The following is a 12,305-nucleotide window of genomic DNA, read 5'->3' as shown; positions in this document are numbered from 1 at the left end:
CTAACGAGCTGCAGAATACAAATTTTAAAATGTGGAAGTCGCTGGGCTGCATTCCTCGGAGGCCGAGACCGATCGCGCAGGACTGAGAGTGGCAGCGAGTGGGAAGTTGGGACCGTAAAGCAAGGGGGGGAGGGGAGTGGTGCAGCCGGGTTCTCTTCTGGAAGGAGTAGCTGGGAGCACTGCGGTTGGACACAAGTTTGCGTGGGAGTGTTTTCCTTTGTCAATAATTAATCACCGAAATCAGTCTGGCAGAGTTGGAGTTTTAGCAGGGGGCGGGGCCGAGCACCTTAACTCCGGGAGGCTCGGAGGAGCCCAGCGCAGTGGGAAGCTCGCGGCCGCTGGGGAGGAGCCAACGCTTCCGCGCTCACCTAAGCCGCAGGGACAAACACCACACCAGGAGGTAAGCATCTTCCAAAATACCAGCTTGAATCATAACGTAGCTTTGGGATGACACAGTTTCTACCTCTATAGGGGAAAAATTAATACTAAGCTTTAATGCAGTTGTATCAGTTTGTTATTTAACTGCATTAAAATTTTAAAAATTGAATGGAGTTTTCCATTTGCCTTTAACTATGTTAGAAGCTAAGATGTTTCACTCAACAAAAGCCAACTTTATTATTGAAACTTTCCCAGCCAAAAAAAGAGAAAACATCTTTGTTAATTACTTCATTATCTACCTTTGTGTAGTTCAGCAATAACTCTTCAGGGAAGTATCATTGGGAGGTGCTTGGTTTCATTCTTAACTATCCACCTTTATCCAGCTTCATGCTCTTATATACTTTTTGCCCATAAGCTACTTTAGGCAATAATACAAGTCAACTAATCAAAAAGTAAAGAATTTCCAACAAGGAATACATTTTAACATTTTCTCATGATTATTAAGCAGTATGTTTTTTTCAAAGATGGTTAGCTCAAAGTGATGATTTATAAGTAACCAGACTTCTAAGCCCAAGGAGAAAGGTATAGTTAACTTTGCTATAGGGGCGGGGATGTGGGGACTAGATAGAGAAGGGTTTTTAGACAGAAGCAGAGATTGCAGATCTGTTTCAACTGAAGTGATATTCAACTGGTTGGCAACTAATATATCAGCCCAGGTCATGAAAAAAATAAAGAATTTGAAGAATTGTTAAATGTAAATCTCAGCCATAAAACTACAAATAAATGCATCAGAGAAGTTGGGGAAGTTTTTTCAAAAGACTCTGTGGCGCAGTTCCATTGTACTAAACAAAAATCAAGAAATGTATGGTCATTTTGCTTATGAACTTTTTAGATTAATGCAAAAAACTAGTGAGTTTTAATAACTTGGTGATCATATCTTAATTATTCCTATGCTTTTTAAAATAGATATCATTTTGATGACTGTTTTCAGTGGCTGTGATGGGTGTGTATGTAAATTACTGGAGCAAGAGCAAACTCAAGAAATGTACTGCCACCCACATGATTCATGTATTTCTAATACAACTATTTAATAATAATAAATTAAGAATGGTTTATCAAGCCAAATGAATGGGAGTTCTAGAATTTGCCTCCATATGAAGTTGAAAGTCAACCCATCTTCAACTTCAATTGGTTTTCTTAATTCAGTTTGTAAATTTGCAAATACTTTCATAAAAAATATCCTTTATAATTCTATATTTACTATGTAGGGATAAACTATTTTACCACCAAGTGTACAAGATACAAAATCTTGATTCAAAAGTATCCAGATAGGACTCAACTTCCAGAATAGTGGTGTGAGGAGTTCCACGAACCCACTCTCTAGCAAAATAACAACTGGTGAAAAGTATACATAAACTATTTAGTTTCTGGAAATTGTCCTGAGGAAATGCAACAAATTAAGAAAAATGTATTCAAGACAATCTACTATGTTTCAGTTAAGAATAGCAGGAGTTTGTGGCATTTGAGCCACAAAACCCACTTCCCTGCCTCTCTCCAGCTGGGTGTGGTGGTGCTTCACTCTCAGGGCCTGCAGCCAAGAGCACAGCACTCTGTCTCAACCTACGTCCCAGTCTAGGGCTAAGTATACCTGGGAAAAGCAGGCCACCAACATCTTATCCACCCTAGCTTTGTGTTGCCGAATCTCTACCGTAGGCGAGAACAGGTGAGAGATCTTGGGCTCTCTTCCTCCATCCATCCCCCATTCTTAAGGCAAAAACAAAAAACAAACTCAACAACTAAAAGATAAATAATTCATTTTAAATTGGGCAAGGGATTTGAATAGACGTTACTCCAAAGAAGATGTACAAATGGCCAAATAACACATGAAAGTTGCTTACTATCATTAGTCATTAGGGAAATGATCAGAGCACAAGGTACCACTTCACACCAACTAAAACTACCATTATAAAAAAAAAAGAAATTAGTAACAGATGTTGAAGAGGAGTTGGAGAAATTGGAACCATCATGTATTGCTGGTGGGAATATAAAATGGTGAGTTGCTATAGAAAATAGTTGGTAGATACTCAAAAAGTTAAATATTGAATTATACCATATTACATAGCCATTCTGCATCTAGGTATATAACCAAGAGAATTGAAAACATATGACCACTAAGAACTTGCACACAAATGATCACAGCAGCATTACTCATAATAGCCAAAAAGCAAAAGCAGCCCAAGTCTCTACTCACTGATGAATGAATGGATAAGATGTAATATAGAATGGAATATTTCATTCAGCAATAAAAAGGAATGAAGTATTGATACATGCCACAAAGACGAATATTGAAAAGATTATGCTAAGTGAAAGACTACATATTGTATGATTCCATTTATATAAAACATCCACAACAGGCAAATTTGTAAAGTAGATGAGTGGTTGCATATGGCCGGAGTGAGGGATGGAGTAGGGAAGGCATGACAAAGGACTGAAAAAAGGTAAAAGGCATCTTTTCAGGTTAATGAAAATGGTTTGAAATTGACTACTGATAGTTGCATTACTGTGAGTAACTAAAAAGCATTGAACTGTGTGCTTTAAAAGGGTGAATTGTGTGGTGTGTGAATCATATCTCAATAAAGCTGTTTTTTAAAATAAATTATCTAAGTATTAAAAAAACAGATGGGTTTAGGACTAGAGGTCAAGAATCCCCAAGTACAACTAGATCCATGATTTACATGAGGCTTTTTACCATGGGCCACATTGAGATATATGAAATGACTAAGCGGCACAGGTAGTTACGCAGCTATGTGATTTGCATATGTTTGTACACCTGCCCAAGCTTTCCTCTGTTTAGAAATAAGTCAAATGTCATTAAGGCAATCCTACAGAGAATTTACTTGCAATGCCCTATCTTTTTGGACTCACCAACTCATTATATTTAATACAAACCCGGTGAGGCTGCTTGCTCTCCCTGTTTCTGGTAAGTCTAGTCCTTCATCAGTTCTTTAGGCCAGTTGCTGAGAGAGGCCACGCTGGGCAAAAGGGAGGACACTTGAATCTCAGCTAAAGTGTACCTGTCTGCCACTCAGATTAACCTAGATTCACTTCTACAAGACTGGCCCCCCAAGTAGGAGTCCTGGGGTAAAGGAAGACTGGAGCAGCCACTGTGGTCCTTACAGTCACTGACATGTCATTGCTGGAAAGTATCTCCTGTGATTATGGACAGTCTCAAACACAGGAGAAGCTCCCAAACAATTAATATACTCCTCTAATTAATCATCTTTTATGTTTTGAGTTCCCATAAACTGCCTGATTCTATACTAAGAATCATAGAATTGGATTGTAATACTTTGTCCAGCAGTGGGAATGTAAAATAGTGAGTCTCTGATTTTCATGGCAGTCATGAGCATCACCTGCACTTTTTGCCAGGAACAGTTATGAGTACACTGAGCCAAACTATACCCTTAGCTTTAGGGATTCAAGTAAATCTATCTACATCAGGAAACCTCAGGATTTTCCATCCTCACCAATACAGGCTTGTCCTCCCATGTGTATGTGTGAAAGATCAAACTCTGCTGATCAAAATGGATTGCATGTGGTTTTCCATCACTGCAGCTTTTGTAGAGGTCCTACTGTCCAATCACAAGATTTCTATAAAATTACTTTAAAGGTCTAGCCAGTTGTCTGTAAGTTAAATACATATAGGAGAAACTTGATTATAGTTATTATTTATTAATATTGCTTTGACTATGATTAATAATTCATTTATTCAACTGATATTTATTGTGCACCTACCCTGTACCAGAACAATTCTAGGCCTTGGAAGAATAATAAACAAAAAAGACAGAAATTTCTGCCTTTGAGGAGCCTGAATTCCAGACGGAACATAAGACATTAAAAAAATAATAAAATAATGATAATAAGTGAATTATACAGTACATATATATATAGAAGAGCTCTGGAGAAAAATTAACCCGAGAAGACATGAGGTATAATTTTAAACTTAGAAATTTTAAACAGGCTAGGAAATAAAATTATGTACTTAGAAAGTAACCTGGCCACAGTGACTCCAGTACCAGCTCCAGGTTAATGTCTCCCCAGTTTGGAAGCCTTGATTTCCCTTTCCCATCAGTATTATCTTACTACCTTGAATTTGCTGCTTTTTCACTAAGGAAAATATTACATTACCCCAACACATTCCAAGCTGGCACAAAGAAGACATAACTTAATACCTGCTCTAAAGACCTACACTCTAAGTAAAACACAGCCCTCCGCCTTATGATAACAAAACTTCTTGTTGAGGGACATCGTTAGCCTTTTGGCCTTGCTCTCTCACTTTGCCCTGGTTTCTTGTAGTCTGTCAGAGGATTGTGTGGTAAATAATTAAGAACCACTTTCCCAAAGTTAACACGTTTTGAAGAGTGAGAAGGCTGGAAGAAGTCAAGGGGAAGAAAAATTTCCAGGCCATCCTGAAAAGTCGAAGGGAGAGCATATCTTTCAGCACTATAGAACACAGCCTGGAATCCCCACAGGTCAACTAGAAAAAAGGGGGAAAAAGCAAACGGCGCATCTCTACTTTCCCAGACTCCCGGAATCTCTACTCAAGGCACCTGGTTTAAAAGATACCTGAGGATGCATAATTCTAATAAAATAAAATGGGTATGGCAGCTTTCCCTTTTTTATAATGGGTACAGCACTTTTAAATGATTTAAAAGGGAGCAGGGACCTGATTTTTTTAAGTCAAAAGGGGACATTTATTTCAGGCTTAGAGGAGCAACATTTAGGAATTTTCAGAATCAAGTTAGAAATACGTCAAAAGACTCTCTGTTATAATAGAGCACCTATGTAGAATTAGAATTCTCATTCATTCATTCACCAGGTTTTATTGAGCAGTCACTATGTACCAGGCACTGAGGGAACACAGAGGAGGACTTTGCTTCAAAAACCTTTCTTTTTAGAGGTTACATCATATGCCTTTTGCTGCAAAACAGTTGAAGCACACAGTGATGAGGACAAGAACTTTTTGACCTGCCTGTCCTGACGCCCCCCTCCCACACTGGGCTGGAGCCTCCTTCTGTGCCCCAGAATACCCTACACCTGCCGGTCATAGCACTTAGCACACTGTGTGGGGATGCCTGTGTAACTGTCCCTCCTCCTGTCTAGAAAGCATCCAGAGGAGAATGATCATGTCAATCTTATTCATAGTTTATATCCCTAGTACATGCTTGCTCAATATTTGATTGAATGGATGGATGGATGGAATGGTTTGCTGGGTTATGATGTCATGATCAGAGATCTTTGCAGACAGGCAGTCTGGCAGAATGGTTAAGAGTGTCTGCTCTACATTAGCTGTGAGACTTTGGATCAGTTTTTAAATTTCTCAATCCTCAGTTTCCTCATTTATTAAGTGGGTATAGAAATAATGCCTCCATTATAGTGTTAAGTGAACTGCATAAGGTGATACATTAAAGTGATTAGCAAAGTTCTGGGACTTAAGTTGCTCAATAAATATCTGGCAGTTTCCTGAGTGGCAGTTTACTATTCAAATATTGTATCTCTGCTCTTTCAGCTCCATTATAAAATCAAAGGATTTTAATTAGGGAATCCAAGCTAAAGTTATCATTTTGAGTTCAAGATCTCAAACAGAATAAAAAGAGAATTTGGGAAGGAATTAAAGCAGGATATTGAATGAGAAAATTAAAAGAACTAAAGAAGAAAAGAAGGAAAAATGCTCACACTGACATGTCCAAAGCAACTTTTAATACCTCTAACTGCTCTCACACCAACTTTCCTCCACAGATAGCCAAATCTCCAGTTCCTCTCTGTTCTGGGATGTACTTGCCCAAAAAGCATCAGTCAATCTTCACTGATACAGAAGAAAGAAATACTGAAATTAAGTCTTACAAAAACCTGATTGTTACATCTTTTTGTTTCTTTTGACAATCTAAAAATCCTTTTTCTGTAAGATCTTTAGTCAGAATTATCATAGTGCCTCCTCATATGCAGTTTTCTATTACCTTCTCAATGAGACAAAATGCCAACCTGTGACCAACCTGTGGAGACCCAGTAATTGAATGCCTCCCTCTACTTTCATCTGAGAGAATACTCTTGGCCTCTTCCCTAGCCATGAGGGAATTTCATGTTTTTTATTTTCTTCTAAGAATAGGAAACTGCTTCTCCTTTATTAATTTGTCCACTGAAGGGTAGTTTTTAAGTAAAATTAGCTGAGAGTCACTTTATTGATAGAAAAAAAGAGAAAGAATCTGTAACTGGCCCCAATGCTTCAGTAACCAAGCCTTTTTATTTGAGGAGGCAGATACTTTATCTGCTCTACAAGGGAAAGCTTGGTCCTTAAATATTTAATAGAATTTTTTATTGTTCAAAACTTTAAACAAAGAAAAAAGTCAATCAGGTCCTCGTTCTGATGGACAAGATAATGTCCTAGACTCAGGAGTCACCACCTTACCCACTTTTATCATACATCTCTGAAGGGTTCATCAGTCACCAGAAAGGAATCTCTTCGAAAGAGACTAAATAAAACGCATGTAGAAAATAAGAGGAACAAATAATAATGGTGCTAAAAGTCACCGTCTTTGAGCCATACCAGGACCAGGCACCATTAAGCACCCTTTACCAATGTTGTTTGATATAATCTTCACAAGACCACAGAAATAATTATCTCTGTGTTACTGATGACATAACTGATGTTCACAGAGGTTAAACAACATCCTGGATATCACACAACAGCAAATTCCAGTTTGCCAATTTCAAAACCCACACTGTTTTACTAAAAATTAATAAAAAATTTAATGAGTTTATATCTGGGCAAGGATGTGGAGAAACGGGAACCCTCCTACACTACTGCTGGTGGGAACATAAACTAGTTCGACCATTGTGGAAAGCAGTATGGAGGTTCCTCAAAAAACTCAGAATAGAAATACCATTTGACCCAGGAATTCCACTCTTAGGAATTTACCCTAAGAATGGAGCAGCCCAGTTTGAAAAAGACATATGCACCCCTATGTTTATCACAGCACTATTTACAATAGCCAAGAAATGGAAGCAACCTAAGTGTCCATCAGTAGATGAATGGATAAGGAAGATGTGGTACATATACACAATGGAATATTATTCAGCCATAAGAAGAAAACAAATCCTATCATTTGCAACAACATGAATGGAGCAAGACGGTATTATGCTCAGTGAAATAAGCCAGGCAGAGAAAGACAAGTATCAAATGATTTCACTCATCTGTGGAGTATAAGAACAAAGAAAAAACTGAAGGAACAAAACAGCAGCAGACTCACAGAACCCAAGAATGGACTAACAGTTACCAAAGGGAAAGGGACGGGGGAGGATGGGTGGGTAGGGAGGGAGAAGGGGAAAAGGGGCATTATGATCAGTACACATAGTGTAGCAGGGTATGGACACGGGAAAGTCAATATGCACAGAGAAGACAAGTAATGATTCTACAGCATCTTACTATGCTGATAGACAGTGACTGTAATGGGGTATGTGGAGGGGACGTGATACTAGGGGGAGTATAGTAACCATAATGCTGTTCAAGTAATTGTACATTAACAATATAAAAAAAATTTAATGAGGCAAATCATTCTCCAGTGGGATAGATAGATTATAGAATAGGATCTTAAATTTGATGAAATTTTACAACTCTTTTCTTAAAACCTTCCTCCTGATGGGTAGCAACTCTAAGAAGGTATCTAGTCTCTGCTTGAACAGTTTCCCTACAGGGATTTTCACTACTTTGACCAGCAACCCCTTCCCCTTTAGATAGATCTTATTGTTTCAGATTTTTCCTGAGACTCACCTCTGAGGACAATAAAACAATTCCAAATCTTTCCCTCCATGACAGCCTGTAATACCCATTAAAACCTTGTACGTCTTTTAATGCCTCTGTGACACATTCCTCCCCCACTGGAAACCTTCCAGACTTTCTCCATCCAGCTGGAGTGGCCATTTTTAACAGCTGGAACACAGAGGCTAATCAAAGCCAAGAGCTGTAGCCCCCTTTTCTCACCTGTCGCGTAGCATTTCTATAAATATATAAGAATACTGGTGCTGCGGTCTAAATGTGTCCCCCCAAAATTCACTTGTTGAATCCAAATCTCCAGAGGTGACAGACAGTATTAGGAGGTGGGGCCTTTGGGAGGTGCTTAAATTCATGAGGATGGATTAGTGTTCTTATAAAAGAGGCTCCAGAGAGATCCCTTGCCTTTCCACCATGTCAGGACACAGTGAGAAAGTGCCAGCTGTAAACAAGAGAGGGCCTTTCCCCACAACACAGACATGCTGGCACCTTGATCTTGGACTCCTCAGTCTGTGGAAGTGTGAAAAATAAATCCCTGTTGTTCATAAGGCACCCAGTCTGTGGTATTTTGTTATAACAGCCTGAAGGGACTAAAACAATTGGATCATTTACTTATTTATTTATTTATTTGCCAACCACTTCACAACACTGTTGGCTCATGATGAACTTGAAGTCAAGTTAAATTCTTTAGTCTTTTTTACTTGAACTGATCATAGGCAACATTTCCCCCATTTTACCCTTGGACAATAGCTTTTTGAATTAAAAAATAAGGCTTCCTATTTACCCCAAAATTTTACCCTCAGTCATTCTTAGAACTCTGTAAATGTGCTAAGCCTTTTATAACTCCAACCTATAACTTAGGTTTATCTACAAAGTTGATCACCCATACTTTCTATGACTTAAATCAGATGGACAAAAATGCTACAATGTTTAGGACAAAATGCAGAACCCTGGGGCTTACTAAAGACCCATTCACCATTTTTATGATGCTTCACCAATTACAAAACAATTTCCCAAACATTATTTCATTTGATTCTTACAACTACCCTGTGAACGAGATACTATCATAATTCTGTATGTGAAGACAAAGATTCAGAAAGACTGATTTGTCTAATGTGACACAGCTAATAAATAAGAAAATAGGAAATAAGCCTTAAGGCTTTTGACTGTTTCCAGTGCTATGTGTTTTTCAGACACATTTTTAAATACAGTGATTAAGCCGATCTGCTTCCTTTTTTGGTCCCCCACCCATGGATATCAACAGAGACTAATCAAAATCAAGAAACATTTTCTACAAACAAATCTCATCCAGAAACCCAGTATATAAATTGGATTAAAAGCAGGCTGCTTTGATAAAAGTGAGGTGGACAGGTCTTACTTAACCTGTCTCTTTGTCCCACCTGGGGCCTCCCTTCAATTATGCTGTAGATGGTAATGTGACACCTTATTGTCCTCAGTGTACATTGGGAAGTCATGAGCCAATGGCATGTCCTCAAACTGTACCCTTCTCTAAAAATAATTTTTAAAATAAAGTTAGCTCATCATACCTTGTTTTTAAAATATATTCTAGCATTTCATCAGTGATCATCCACCTAAGAGGTTTAAAAATCTTTTACATAGAACAGAATTATTTAAAGTTTGAAGGCATCTTTGGGTTTATTTAACTCAAATCTTTATTTTACAGATGAAGAAACAGCAACCCGGACTGGAGAATTAACCCACACAGGATCATTCCGTGGAGAAGCAAGAACGAGAACTCAGATCTGGACACTCCTAGGCAGGTAAATTCTTCTGATTATATCATGGAATCTCACTTTCAGAAATCTGACCCTTTTGATTACAAGATGTATCTTTAACAAGATGGAGGGAGCTTCTGGTCCCTACATAAACAAGTAACAAACATTTATTACAGACTTGATATTATAATGGCATTTAGGATGATACAAAGGAGCAAAATATGGCAATTAACTTTAGTAATAAGGCCTTGAAACAGTGGTTCTTAACTTATGGACTTTACAGCCTCCTCTGAAATGCATGCAGAAAAATATTTATGTAAAATTTACAAACACATCAAGGAATTCATAGATTCCCCACTACCACCAAGTTCTTGGCCTCCAGGTTAAGAACATCCTACCAACCCCAGTATAAGTGCCAATATCAGGATTGCATAGCACCAGCTACTATCTTATTTATGGGTCTGCTAGTTAAAGGCCACTTCTGTTTTAGCATCCTTCATATTTTATTTAAATGGAGCAGCATCTTATACTGGAAGACTTTGATACGAGAGAGGAGTAAATGCCTTAATAAATATTTGATTAACTAGATGGGACAAATTAAGAGAAAAATACGATAAACACATTTTCTTTCAAAAACGTTAATAAAAGTGAGAATGGTCACTCTTCATATGAAGACATTGATTTTTTTTCTGTTTATTTTTAAAAAAGAAATGAAAAAAAATCTAGGTTACCTACTAGCTGCCTGCTCATCTTTATTAAATCTATAATAAATGGGGGAAAAAAAAGTAGTGGGTATGAACACAAAGAAAGGTTTATTTTCTGAATGACTGTTTCTTAATCTTCCCTTCTGCTACAGTGTTTTAAGAGATTTATGGTACTGAAATGGTTGGCAATAATTTCTTCATTTCAATATAGTTTGGGAAATGCCAATATTACTTTAGTTTATTGATAAAGAGACTTGATTTTACTATTTCAAAAATAGTTGTTGGACACAGCATTTATAAAGCACTATTGTAGGAGGCAGTATGGTGTAATAGAAAGACCACTTTGGAGTGAGATACTCTTAGGACTGAATCCTAATGTTTTCTTCTGGGTTTCTGACAATAAACAAGGTACAAAAATTTAATTAGTGTCAGTTTCCTCATGTTTGAAATTAGGTAATATATTTCTTATTTTCTTTATGACAGCCACACCAAAACTGAATAAACACTCTGAAGAATAATCTCTCTAAAAGTGTCTTCTAATTTAATAACTGATAAAAGTTCACATGACCTGCCTTAAAAGTAACCTCATTCTCTCTCTTTTTTTTTTTTTTTTTTTTAAATAATTATTTTTTATTGAAGGGTAGTTGACGCACAGTATTACATTACATTAGTTTCAAGTGTACAACACAGTGGTAGAACATTTATATACATAATTCTAGGTTCCAGCTATCACCCTACCAAGCTGTTACAGTATCTTGACTATATTCCTTATGCTATACATTACATCCCGGTTACTTATTTATTTTACAATTGGAAGTCTGTCCTTTTTTTTTTTTTTTTTTTTTTTTTTTTTTGTGAGGGCATCTCTCATATTTATTGATCAAATGGTTGTTAACGACAATAAAATTCTGTATAGGGGAGTCAATGCTCAATGCACAATCATTAATCCACCCCAAGCCTAATTTTCGTCAGTCTCCAATCTTCTGAGGCACAACAAACAAGTTCCTACATGTAGAACAAATTCCTACACAATAAATAAGTTACATAGTGAACAGTACAAGAGGAGTCATCACAGAAACCTTCGGTTTTGCTCATGCATTATGAACTATAAACAGTCAGTTCAAATATGAATACTCATTTGGTTTTTATACTTGATTTATATGTGGATACCACATTTCTCTCTTTATTATTATCATTTTTAATAAAATGCTGAAGTGGTAGGTAGATACAAGATAAAGGTAGAAATCATAGTTTAGTGTTGTAAGAGAGCAAATGTAGATGATCAGGTGTGTGCCTGTAGACTATGTGCTAATCCAAGCTAGACCAGGGCAATAAGACATCCACGTATGCAGAAGATTTCTCTCAGAACAGGGGGGGTGAGGTTCTAAGCCTCACCTCTGTTGATCCCCAATTTCTCACCTGATGGCCCCCCTGCGACTGTGCCTGTCTTAGGTTGTTCCTCCCTTGAGGAATCTTACCCGTCTCTGGCTAACCAGTCATCTTCCGGGGCCATACAGGGAAATGTGAAGTTGGTAAGTGAGAGGGAAGCCTTATTGTTTGAAAAGGTTAGCTTTTTACTTCTTTGCATATTTATGCCCTGTGGCTTCTATGCCCAGCATTTGTCTTGAGGTATCTTTACCACTTGGAGGAGTTATGATA

The 12,305-nt window shown here is 37.6% G+C and overlaps 2 protein-coding genes across 2 annotated transcripts in view; one reads left to right on the top strand and one right to left on the bottom strand.

The window, feature by feature from the left end:
• Positions 1–345: 345 nt before the first annotated feature.
• SPTSSB (serine palmitoyltransferase small subunit B) overlaps positions 346–12,305 on the top strand; it is a 36,331-nt gene continuing 24,371 nt past the window's right edge. Inside the window, exons 1-2 of the mRNA XM_036906228.2 lie at positions 346–400; positions 9,891–9,987. The gene's annotated coding sequence lies outside the window, so the exon portion shown is untranslated. The remainder of the gene's footprint in view (positions 401–9,890; positions 9,988–12,305) is intronic.
• NMD3 (NMD3 ribosome export adaptor) overlaps positions 9,934–12,305 on the bottom strand; it is a 144,382-nt gene continuing 142,010 nt past the window's right edge. Inside the window, exon 19 of the transcript XR_008996901.1 lies at positions 9,934–10,086. The gene's annotated coding sequence lies outside the window, so the exon portion shown is untranslated. The remainder of the gene's footprint in view (positions 10,087–12,305) is intronic.

This window comes from Manis pentadactyla, chromosome 1 (assembly GCF_030020395.1).
Source record: "Manis pentadactyla isolate mManPen7 chromosome 1, mManPen7.hap1, whole genome shotgun sequence".
In the NCBI taxonomy this organism is placed as follows: domain Eukaryota; kingdom Metazoa; phylum Chordata; class Mammalia; order Pholidota; family Manidae; genus Manis; species Manis pentadactyla.
Note: the sequence above shows the minus strand (reverse complement) of the source record. Positions and strands in the feature narration are given on the sequence as shown.